We start from the raw sequence: 12,528 nt of genomic DNA, 5'->3' as shown, positions 1-12,528 counted from the left end.
ATCAAGGCCTTAAAAATCCACCACCATCACATGACATGATTGCTCCACACGAATCGCAAAAAAACCATGCATCATCACCAAGCCTTCACACCGATTGCCTCCATCATCACCCATCACCGCTAGGCCACTTGCAACATCATCGTAGATCACAATCCACGAGGACCATAACTTCCCACAAGTCCAGGGACACAAACAGTCATTTCAAAAAAAAACTCGGGTTCACTTTCCTAAGACTAAGCAATGCAACCAAAACAATGAGAACTACCATTTTGAAAGTCCTCAAACAATCTAAAGTTATTTTCCAAAGAGCCATTCACTCCCACATTTGAAAGCTTGTTAGCTTCCACATTTGCTTCCTTGAGAATGTGGGTCACCTTAAAATCTTCAAACCCACACAAAAGAAGTTTCATTCTTCGAATGTACTTATCTAAGTGCCACGCCTCCAATCGACCTCTAGCAATCCCATTCACTACAATCTGAGAGTCTCCCTCCAAATGGAGTTTCTTCACTCCCAAGTTCTTAGCCATGAGAATGGCTTCTAACACCACTTGGCACTCAACAACGTTGTTCGATCCATCCACCAATCTTTTAGCTCCTATGGCTAGAATATTGCCACAATCATCCTGGGCTATCACCCCAACTCCAGAGACCCCTGGATTACCCCTCAAAGCGCCATCAAAATTAACCTTAGTTCAACCTTTATCTGGCGGGGCCCATTCTTGTCTTGATTCACCCTCCCTCTGAGGATTAGCCCTCAGAAGCCCATTAGCAGGCTTATGATGAACAACTATTTTATATGCATGTAAATCCTCCAAATTTACATATATATTTTAATATTATATATGTAAATTTTAAAATATTTTGATGTACTATATTTCTAAATAAAATTTAATGGTTTCTCTGTATTGTCATTAACTATTGTGTGTGTGTGTGTGTGTGTGTGTGTGTGTGTGTGTGTGTGTGTGTACATGTATACATTTACATGTATATACATATATATGTATATATGTACATATGTACATATATACATATATATGTACATGTATATGTATATACATGTAAATGTATGTACATATATACATATATATGTACATGTATGTGTATATACATGTAAATGTATGTATGTATATACATATATATATATATATAAATATACATGTATATGTACATGTATATATATATATATACATATATATATATATATATATATACATATATATTTATATATATATATATGTATATATATATGTGTGTGTGTGTGTGTGTGTCTATACATGTACATGTATATATATAAATACATGTACACACACACACACATATATATACATACATAGATATATATACATGTATATGTATATATATCTATGTATGTATATATGTATCTATGTATACATACATGTGTGTATACATACATGTATATATGTACATATATATATACATATACATGTACATATATATATACATGTATGTATATATACATGTATATATATACATATATATGTACATGTATATATATATACATGTATATATATACATATATATGTACATATATTATATATGTACATGTATATATATATATATGTATATATATATATATATATATATATATATGTATATGTATATATATGTATATGGCTTTGGAGGTTTTGGTCAACATTATTTATGTGCATACATTCATCAAAAGGTCTGATGTGTGTATCCAAAGCAATTATCATGTACTAAGAATAGAGGATGGCATTGCATATTTGTTCAAAATTTATTGGAACGTGCACATTTTAATTTTAAAATAATCCTTATCGTTTTGGATTAAGGCAAAAATAGGTTTTGAAGGGGCCTCAAAACCCTTTACAAAATGATTCTAAGAGGTATAGAATCAGAAAGCAACATCCAAAACAAAACGGGCTGCAAGGATAGGCATAAAAAGCAGCAACCAAAGAGACAACAAAAGCCCAGTCGGACACAAAAGACAATAGAAAGACCAAACCCAGACATAGAAAGAACCAGCAATAGAAAACAACTCAATTACATTAGGCTTCTAAGGGTCTCAAGGACCTCACTCTCAAGGGCATTCATGGTATCAATAACAACCTTCATAGCTTTATGATCTAAATTCTGAAAGGTTGTCTTTTTCTTCATGCTCCCTCGGGTCCTTTTGCAGGGTCCTTCACCACTTTGAGCCGCCTCGGCTTCATCACCAATAACAACAACAACCTTATCCAATTGTTCCAGACTATTCGCCATGGTATTCATAACCATTGCAGATTGTTTAACATTTTTGTGACTGCTAACCATGATGGTCTTGAGGGTGTCCTAGATCTTGTTGTAGCCTTCCTCAACACGGGTGATGTGTTCCTCCAACCTTTTCTTCAACTGATCAATGCCTTCCCCTATTTTCTTGATATAGTCCATGACCGACTTCTTCTTAGCCTCAGTCCAATTCTCTTCATTATTCGGATTACCAAGGGAAGAACCAACAGGGAGAGAGTCCATTTTGCTTCCCAGGGCTCTTTGGTTAATCTAGATCTCTTTAAGTTCATGAAACAACCATTTGAACAAACTGAAGGTGTCAATTGCATGATCATGAGCCATCCCCATCACATTTTTATATTCCTCCCTCTTATCATTTAGCTCATCACATTTGGGATGAAGGCCTGCAATACTAGCCACACCCACATCACTAGTCTCCTTATAGGACAGAGGAGAGGTTGGGACATTAGGGTTATCAGGGTTCTTAACATCATCTGCCTTCTCACTAGAAGAGGGGGAGCCATTCTCAACCGAAGTAGAGGAGGAGGACATAATAATGTTCCTATGACCTTTGGAACATTTCCTTATCTTGGGTTTAGAGCTCGAAGGAATTTCCATTTTAGCTTTTTTCAGGGGAGGGGGAGTCTCATCAAACCCAGACCCAGAGGCATCATTATCAGACTCTCTCGCACTAGTCTCATCATTCTTAGAATAAAAATGGATAAAATCATCAGGGGGAGGAAGAGCACGAAAACATGCATCAATAAGAACCAGTAGGTCTTCATGCACGATGGGAAACTTAGCAGGGTTCTTACGGTGGTCACTGAAATTATCCCTAAGAGGAGACATGAGGTAGAAAGGGAAAGACATTTTCACACCACGGTGGAAATGATTCAGAATAACAAAGTGGTGGCCATACACCCTAGTATATCGACCATCCAACGTAAGGTAATTCATAATTACCTTGAGAAGCTTTTGCCTGAAAGACTTAATGAACGCAATATCATAGTAGTTGGCCGTCTTCTTAATGATTTTAGCCCGCTCCTCCTCCTCCTTGGTGAAATTCTGCACAGCTTGCTTCATGTACACCCTATCTTTGTAGTACTTCATGTCATCCATAGATAACCTAGTGACTTGTGCAATAAGGGCTTCATTAACTAGGACCCTCCGACCATGAAGAACAATCATTCCATCCTTCCAGTTTTTGGCAAAATATCTCATAACATCTTGATTTCGTCCTTGAAGCCTCTCAATGTATGGAGTGAGCCCACCTTTCTTCAGAATACGACATAGCTTCTTTTCATTCTTAAGCTGCACACAGTTAGGCGGTTCAATTCTTTTTCTCACACCACCCATTTTATCGAGCTATCTGTAATACTCTCTATGACAAATTTCCAAAGTTAAAGAAAACCTCTAGAAAATGTATAAAATTGCCCACAAAGCATGCAAAATAAATTTGCATCGATTCTTATGTCCTCTTTGGCCACCTGTCTCAGAAAGGAAGGTATTAGCAGTTCTAGAAACACTCAAAGTCATTATGGCACTAGTAATCATTAAATTTACTCCCACGACTTCGCTCGTGGAGTAGATGCATTGCAAATTCCGAGTCCAACCTGTCACCATGGGTCCAACAAATCTGGGCTTTACACGTCACTCCCTTATTGACAAGGAAGTCAACAATCACATTGGCTTGTCTATAAACATGGATGAACATGCATTTATCAAAGGTTTTAATAATATCTTTAGCTTTTTTAATCCAAATATCAACATTCCAAGATGGAGTTGAATTGCCCTTTAGGTAGTTGATAATGTTCTTTGAGTCCCTCTCGACCCAAACAAGCTTACGATTGTTCTATTTTGCAAGTTTTAAACTGTATTAAGCTCCTATGGCTTCAACAACATTATTAGTCTATTTACCCAGAGGGAGAGCAATATCAGAAATGGAGTTGTCATAGTGATCCCGTATCACCCCACCACAACCAGCTTGACCAGGGTTCCCTCTAGCCGCGCCATCAAAATTGATTTTAACCCATCCTTGGGGTGGGAATTTCCAACTAATGTTGTCCTTGGGGTTGACCTTAGGTGTAATCATATGATGACCAAAATCCCAGTCCTTGACAACATTGGCTTCATACTCCTTAAGGATACCACTGTGAGATAGGACATTAGGGATAATAATCGAGAGGTTATCAGAGATGGCTCTAGAAATTTTCTCGAAAACAATATCAGGAGGGAGATGGATATCCTTGAATATATGATTATTATGTTCTTTCCATAAACCCCACGCCATGTGAGAAAACACAAAAAACCAGAGCTTCTTTATGAAGGGATTTCTTGAGGGCGGATTCCATTGGTGGACGAAATCCTTTACAACTCTCGGTAAAGTCCAGCAAAGATCCCATTTCTGAAGCACCAGACTTCAAATCTTAGAGGTGTAAGAGCAATGTAAAAATAGATGATCCATAGATTCAGCCTCCTACAAGCACAAGTATCATCTATTTGGGATAGAAAATCCTCTCTTAACAAGATTGTCAGTAGTTAAGATTTTATTAAGAAAGAGGAGCCTGAAAAAACATATTAACCTTAGGAGAAAGGTCCTTCATCCAAACTTTAGAACACCAGGACACATGAGGTTCATTACATACATCCGCAGAAGCCACATAAAACTTCCCATTGGGATTGAATTTCCAAATTAGTTCATCTTCCACACTTTCCTCCAAACCAAAAGAATTTAGGGAAATTTGCAAATGGGTGAAAGAAGGATTAATAACAAGAAGATTAACCCACTTACCCTCCTTCCAATAGTCAGCCACCATAGTGCCAAGAAAAGCCACACAAAGATTGTTGGTCTTTTGGATGTGTTGCACTGGTTTTGTCATTGATTTCAACACTTGTCAACACTCGTTAACACTTGTCAACACTTATCAACACTTGGAGATCTTTGGTTATGTTCACCGGTATGTTCAGTGACTTATGCACAGTCACCGGTATTTGGTTCACCGACAGGTTATATTGTTCACCGACACTTGGAATGACTTGAAGACTACTTGGTTATGTTGAAGACATTATTTGATCACTTGGTTTTGGCGATTTGATTATTGATCTATTCGGGTTTGCATATTTGTTGTTACCGATAAATAGGTCTACGTTATGCACCAACAAGCATATCTATTTCAGATCAACACGACATGTTATGAAGATGATTTGTTATTATTGTAAATGCATTGAGTCGACATGATGCATCAGATATTGATTCATTTGTAAATGATTTTATTGTAATATCTTTAGTGAGCCGACCTACTCAATTGGTCTTAGGTTATGGTATAAATGAAAGATCTCATTTGTGAGATTAATATGAGATTTGGGAAAAAAGATTGTAACAAGGTACATGCGAAATAAGCAACTGTACACATAGACACCATTTAAGATTGAAGGAAGGTTTGAAGAAGGCATATTGGAGCTAAACATGTACTGAATCCAGCATATGAAGATTCTATTTTAAGCAATACATTATCATTGGATTTAACCATCCAATTGTAGTCAGTGTGACTCCCATTTTGTGTTTGAGAAGTGAGCTCTAGGCAGTTGGCCTTTCTGCATGTGCAGACTCCATATTGTATACACATACTATCTGCAGTACTATCATCTGATTGTGGGTAAGGCTTCCTACCATGGTTTTTCCCCTTACAGGGTTTCCACGTACAAATATTTGTGTTATGTGTTGTGGATGTTATTGTCTTTCTATTTCATGCATTAATTTTTACCAGCACTGTAATTAACTGATAAAACTGTCTATCGACATAAAGTTTGGTTTACTGACATTAAGCATTAAGTTTTGGTTAAGTTAATTTTGGTTTGAATTTGTTAATACTCCTACTCTTACTCTTAAATATTTCAGAATATTTGGAAGTAAATGCTACATTAGAAGAGATGAGTATATTGACAAATTTGATCCTAGAAGTGATGAAGGAATATTTCTTGGTTATTCATCTAAGAGCAAGGCATATAGATGTTTTGACAAGAGATTGCAGAAAATTGTTGAGAGTGCAAATGTGAAGATTGATGAACAATTTAGAGGAAATTCAAGGTCAATGGACTCTGAACTAGCAATAGAGATAATCATAAATGAACCTACTATGAGTACACCGGCATAGAATGTTGATCTAGTTACACCGGCATCATTTGAGGATTCAACAGTCACTGTAGAACAACAACAAGTAAAAACACCTCGGTATGTAAGATTGAACCACTTTGAAGATCAAATAATTGGAAACAAGTATCAAGGAGTTATGACTAGAGGAAGACTGGCAAATGAAGAGGTATGTCTTATTTCTCAAATTGAACCTACATCAATTAATGAGGCATGTAAAGATAAATATTGGATTAAAGCTATGGAAGACGAATTGGAACAAATTGAAAGGAATAACACTTGGTCATTGGTTCCTCGACCTAAAGACAAAAATGTAATTGGAACTAAATGGGTTTTCAGAAATAAACTTAATGAAGATGGTAAGGTAATCGGAAACAAAGCAAGATTAGTGTGTAAAGGATATTCACAGAAAGAAGGAATTGATTACAATGAAACCTTTGCACCGGTAGCTAGAATTGAGGCATTCAGACTATTATTGGCTTTTGTAGCTCACGAAAACTATAAAGTATATCAAATGGATGTTAAATGTGCATGTTTGAATGGAGATCTTGAAGAAGAAGTTTACATTGAACAACCTGATGGATTTTCCTTGACAGATGACAAAGATATGGTTTGCAGGTTAAGGAAAGCTTTGTATGGATTAAAGTAGGCTCCTAGAGCTTGGTATGCTAGATTGGACAAATATCTTTTGAAGCTTGGTTACACTAAAGGTAATGCTGACAACAATCTATATTACAAAGTGACTAATGATGACATCTTGGTTATTGAAGTTTTTGTTGATGATATAATCTTTGGAGGAGAAGATGGATTGTGTAAAGACTTTTCTAATAAGACGCAGGAAGAATTTGAAATGCCTATGATTGGGGAGATAAAATTCTTTTTAGGATTGCAGATTTCACAGACTGATAAAGGCATATTCTTATGTCAATATAATTACTTAAAAGAGCTACTAAAGAAATTTGGCATGGAAAACTCTAAACCGATAAGCACACCTATGACTACAACTAATAAATTATCATTGAAGGATGAATCAACGCCTGTTAATCCGACTAGATCCAAGTCTATGATAGGAGGTTTACTATACTTGACACAAACAAGACGTGATATTATGAATGTAGTATGTATTGTCTCAATATTTCAGAGTAATCCTAAAGAAAATCATAAATCATCAGTAAAAAGGATTTTGCGGTACCTACAAGGCACTACAAATCTTGGTTTACGGTATCCTAGAGATGAAAATTTTGATTTATGTGCATACACAGATGCTAATTGGGTAGGAGATGTAGATGACAGAAAAAACACCACCGACAGAGCATTTTTCTTGGTAGCAGACTAATTTCTTGGTTGAGTAAGAAACAAAGTTGCACATGTTTATCAACGGCAGAATCAGAATATGTTGCAACAACAACTAACTACACATAGATATTATGGATCAAGCAAATGTTGAAGGACATAAAGGTAAAATGTAAGGAACCTATAATCATTTACTGTGATAATTTCATGGCAATTGACATATCTAAGCACTCGGTATTTCACTCAAAGACTAAACATGTTTATATCAAATTCAATTTTCTGAAAGAGAATGTTGAAGCAAAAGATTTAAAATTGGTTTATGTGAATACTAAAGAGCAGATTGTAGATATTTTTACTAAGCCCTTGCCTAAAGAGACATTTAAATATCTCATAGAGCAGCTTGGAGTTCTACCCCATCGGTAGAGACTTAGATAGTTGATGTTTTGTCATCAACCGACAAAATTAACAAAAAAATCTTTTATTCCGACTTTGATGAGGAGAGCTACTTCTCAGGGGGAGTAGCTGGATAAATTGGAGAATTGGTATTTTGTAATAAGTTCTATGAACTGTTTGTATTTGGTTTTGTATTGCTTTGGCATTTGATGTCAAAAGGGGAGAGATATTATGGAAAAACACATTATCTTTAGGAGAGATTATTCACAGGGGAGAAATATTATGTATTTTGACTTCTGGTTAAGGATCTAATTGGGAGATTGTTGGTTTTTGGTTTTTGGCATTTCTGCTTTGGCACTTAGATGGTTTTTCCATCTTATGTTGCCATCAATGTCAAAAGGGAAGATTGTTGGTATTTTGGATGTTTCGCATTGGTTTTGTCATTGATGTCAACACTTGTCAACACTTTTTAACACTTGTCAACACTTGTTAACACTTGTCAACATTTATCAACACTTGGAGATCTTTGGTTATGTTCACCGGTATGTTCAGTGCCTTGTGCACAGTCACCGATAGGTTATATTGTTCACCGACACTTGGAATGACTTGAAGACTACTTGGTTATGTCGAAGACATTATTTGATCACTTGGTTTTGGTGATTTGATTGTTGATCTATCCGGGTTTACATATTTGCTATTATTGATAAATAGGTCTAGGTTATGCACCGGTAAGCATATCTATTCCAGATCAACATGACATGTTATGAAGATGATTTATTATTATTGTAAATGCATTGAGCCGACATGATGCATCAAATATTGATTCATTTGTAAATGATTTTATTGTAATGTCTTTAGTGAGCCGACCTACTAAATTGGTTTTAGGTTATGGTATAAATGAAAGATCTCATTTGTGAGATTAATATGGGATTTGGGAAAAAAGATTGTAATAAGGTATATGCAAAATAAGTAGAGCTGTACACGCATACATCATTCAAGATTGAAGGAAGGTGAAGAAGGCATATCAGAGCTAAACCGGTACTGAATCCAACATATGAAGATGCTATTTTAAGTAGTACATTATCATTGGATTTAACCATCCAAATGTAGTTAGTGTGACTCCCATTTTGTGTTTGAGAAGTGAGCTCTAGGCAGTTGGCCTTTTTGCTTGTGCAGACTCCATATTGTACACACATACTATCTGCAGTAGTATCATCTGATTGTGGGTAAGGCTTCCCACGGTGGTTTTTCCCCTTACAGGGTTTCCACGTACAAATATCTATGTTATGTGTTGTGGATGTTATTGTCTTTCTGTATCATGCATTAATCTTTATCGGTACTGCAATTAATTGATAAAACTGTCTACCGGCATAAAGTTTGGTTTACCGATATTAAGCATTAAGTTTTGGTTAAGTTAATTTTGGTTTGAATTTGTTGGACAATTGATTCACCCCCCCCTCTCAGTTGTCTCCAAGACCTAACAAAGATCCCTTAAAGATCCCAAAGTAGGTTCAGAAGCAAGTGAGTGATTCCCGATCCAACAATCATCCCAAAACCGAATTTTTCTTCCATTCCCCAGCTTCCAATAGGCTCCCCAGCTATCCACATCCCTAGCCTTGAAGATATTGTTCCAAAGATGAGTTCCAGTGGGGATATGAGACAAACTCAAAAAATCTTGTAAAGAATGAACATTAGAAAGATATTTATTGTGCCCTAAGGTGCTCCATTCCCTTCTACAGTCATAAGACCTCTAGACCTGTTTAGACAAAAGAGCATTATTAAAGGTTTTAATGCTTCTAATTCCCAATCCACCAAATCTTCTAGGCTTGCAGACATTCTCCCAGGCAACCAGAGGGATTCTTCTCTTTTCCTCAACCCCTGACCAAAAGAATATTTTTTGAATTTTGTCAATAATTTCAGCAAATTTAGAGGGAATTTTGAACAAACCGAGTGCATACACTGGGAGGTTTTGAAGAGTAGCTTTCAACAACTAAATTTTACCAGCTTGACTCAAAAGGGTGTTTTTCCACCCAGCCAACTTCCTATTAAATCGATCAATTAGAGATTGCCAGAAGGACTCAGAAGGTTTAGATCCCAGAGGGAGACCCAGGTAAGTAGAGGGGAGCTTACGAATGAGGCAACCGAGAATGTTAGCAATCTTCATAATTTGGCGCTACTTAGGGGTGTTGATAAAATAGATAAAACTTTTAGTTCTATTAACCATCTGTCTAGAAGCTTTTTTCATAGGTGTTGAGAATTGATTTGATGACTCTGGCTTCTCCAAAAAAAGAGCTACCCATTAAAATGGTGTCATCAACAAATTGTTGATGAGAGAAAATCAAATTGGCAGAGGATGACTTGAAACCTTTTAGGGATCCTTCCACAACTTTTTTATGAATGAATCTACCCAAACTTTCTGCCATTGTAGTGAAAAGAATAGGCGATATGGGATCACCTTACCTAAGACCTATAGAGGTTCTAAAGAATTGGGACGACGATCCATTGACAATAACAACATAAGAGGCGGTGGAAATGCGCTGCCAAATCAAACTAATAACCTTTCCAGAGAAACCAAAAGCCTGAAGAACTTTTTTAAGAAGCACCAATCCACCCTATCATAAGCTTTAGCAAAGTCCAATTTCAGAAGAAAGCCTTGAGACTTCGCCTCCAAAAGTGAATAAATGTTTTCATGAACAGTGATGATGGAGTCAAGGATTTGTCTTCCTGGCACAAAGCCATTTTGTTGAGGAGAGATCAGAAGAGGAAGAACACTCAACAACCTCGATGTAAGGACCTTGGAGATAATTTTGTAGAAGGAGTTGCACAAGCTAATGGTCCTAAAAACATCCAAAGAATCATCCTCTTGCTTCTTAAGAATGAGGACAATGAAGCTAGCATCCAATTCCTTCAACAAAGATCTAGCTCCAAAAAATTCTTTAACAACATTGGACACATCTTCCCCTACCACATCCCAAAAGTGCTGAAAGAAAAACATAGGAAAGCCATCAGGGCTTGGAGCTTTACTAATGTCAAAAGAAAATACAACACTCCTAATTTCCTCCTTAGAAGGAATGACAACAAGATTATGATTTTGGCTCTCAGATAAAAAAAATCCTTATCGTTAAATTTGAGAACAAAGACACTTTTGGTTAGAAATTCTAACAATGTCTTCAAATAGAAAAATAGAAGTGATAAGAAAAAAGATAAAAGAATCTCTTTGTTTGTATGTCTACGTGACTTCATGCATATTAATGAAGTTTGAGTTGCATTTTCTATATCTTAAAACACATTTTTTGTAAGCAATGAGCGTGTAAAAGAAACTTCTAAAATATAATGTTATTAGTAGGCAAGGAAGCTGAAAGGTTTTGGTTTATTATTATTTTGTTTGTGTTGATTCCTTTTTTGTTTGTGATATTTTTTGATGTCTTGGTGAAAAACCTCAAATATTGTTTAAAGATTATTTGTTTAAAGATGGTTTGGAAAGAATTTAAGGACAACAATCATGCAAATATTATCATTATCTTAGAATTTAACAAATTGATTCTACTAGATATTATATTATAAGCTATGTGCATCTTTCCTTCACAATTAATTTTTAAAGCTAACATTTATTTCTAAAATATCTAAACACCAATGGTTATTAATTATTCTAGAATAATTTATGTTGTATACAATTTATAATTAGTAACAAAGACACTTCTTCATAAAATATAAAAAATATTTCTAAAATAATTAGTGTGTCATGTGACATATAAATCATGTTTAAATTGGACAAGCAACTAAAACCATGATAATAAAATCCTAATAAAGGAGAAATAAAAATTCTAATAATTGAGACAAAAAAGAGAAGAAAATAATTCTAACCAAAAATTGACAAATTACCAATAAAAAATAAAGAAAAACTTGTAATGAGTGAATTCATAAATAGATTAAACCATCAAAACATTAAAATAACATTTTCTAACTAATATTATCAAGAAAAAAAAAATTAACACTAAATTTAGACAATTAAAATTTAGAAAAATTAGTTAGCACTGAATTTAGAAAGAATTTTTTTTAGTTAACATTAATTTAGATAGTTAACACTAAACATTGATTATTCTAGGGTTGATTTGTGCACATTTCCAAAAGTAGAAAAAAAGTAATCCTAATTTTATGATATAAATTTTTTTAACAAAAAAATGTTTTACTTAATAACAATCTATGTAAGGAAAGGAATGTGAGATTAAAACTAAAACTAAAATAGTGGGGGAATGTAGACTACAAGTGGCATTTAACAAATCTACAAGATAGGCATCAAGAATTCAAAATGAAGTAGCGATCAATCCATTGGTAATTGTTAAAATTGAAACATATGTAGTCTACAAATGGTAGAATCCTTCAAAATAATGGAAACAACAAACACAAACTTCTACAAGAATGCAAACAACAAATGCAATAATGAA

Source organism: Cryptomeria japonica, chromosome 8, assembly GCF_030272615.1.
Source record: "Cryptomeria japonica chromosome 8, Sugi_1.0, whole genome shotgun sequence".
Lineage (NCBI taxonomy): Eukaryota > Viridiplantae > Streptophyta > Pinopsida > Cupressales > Cupressaceae > Cryptomeria > Cryptomeria japonica.
This window is presented reverse-complemented; position numbering follows the sequence as displayed.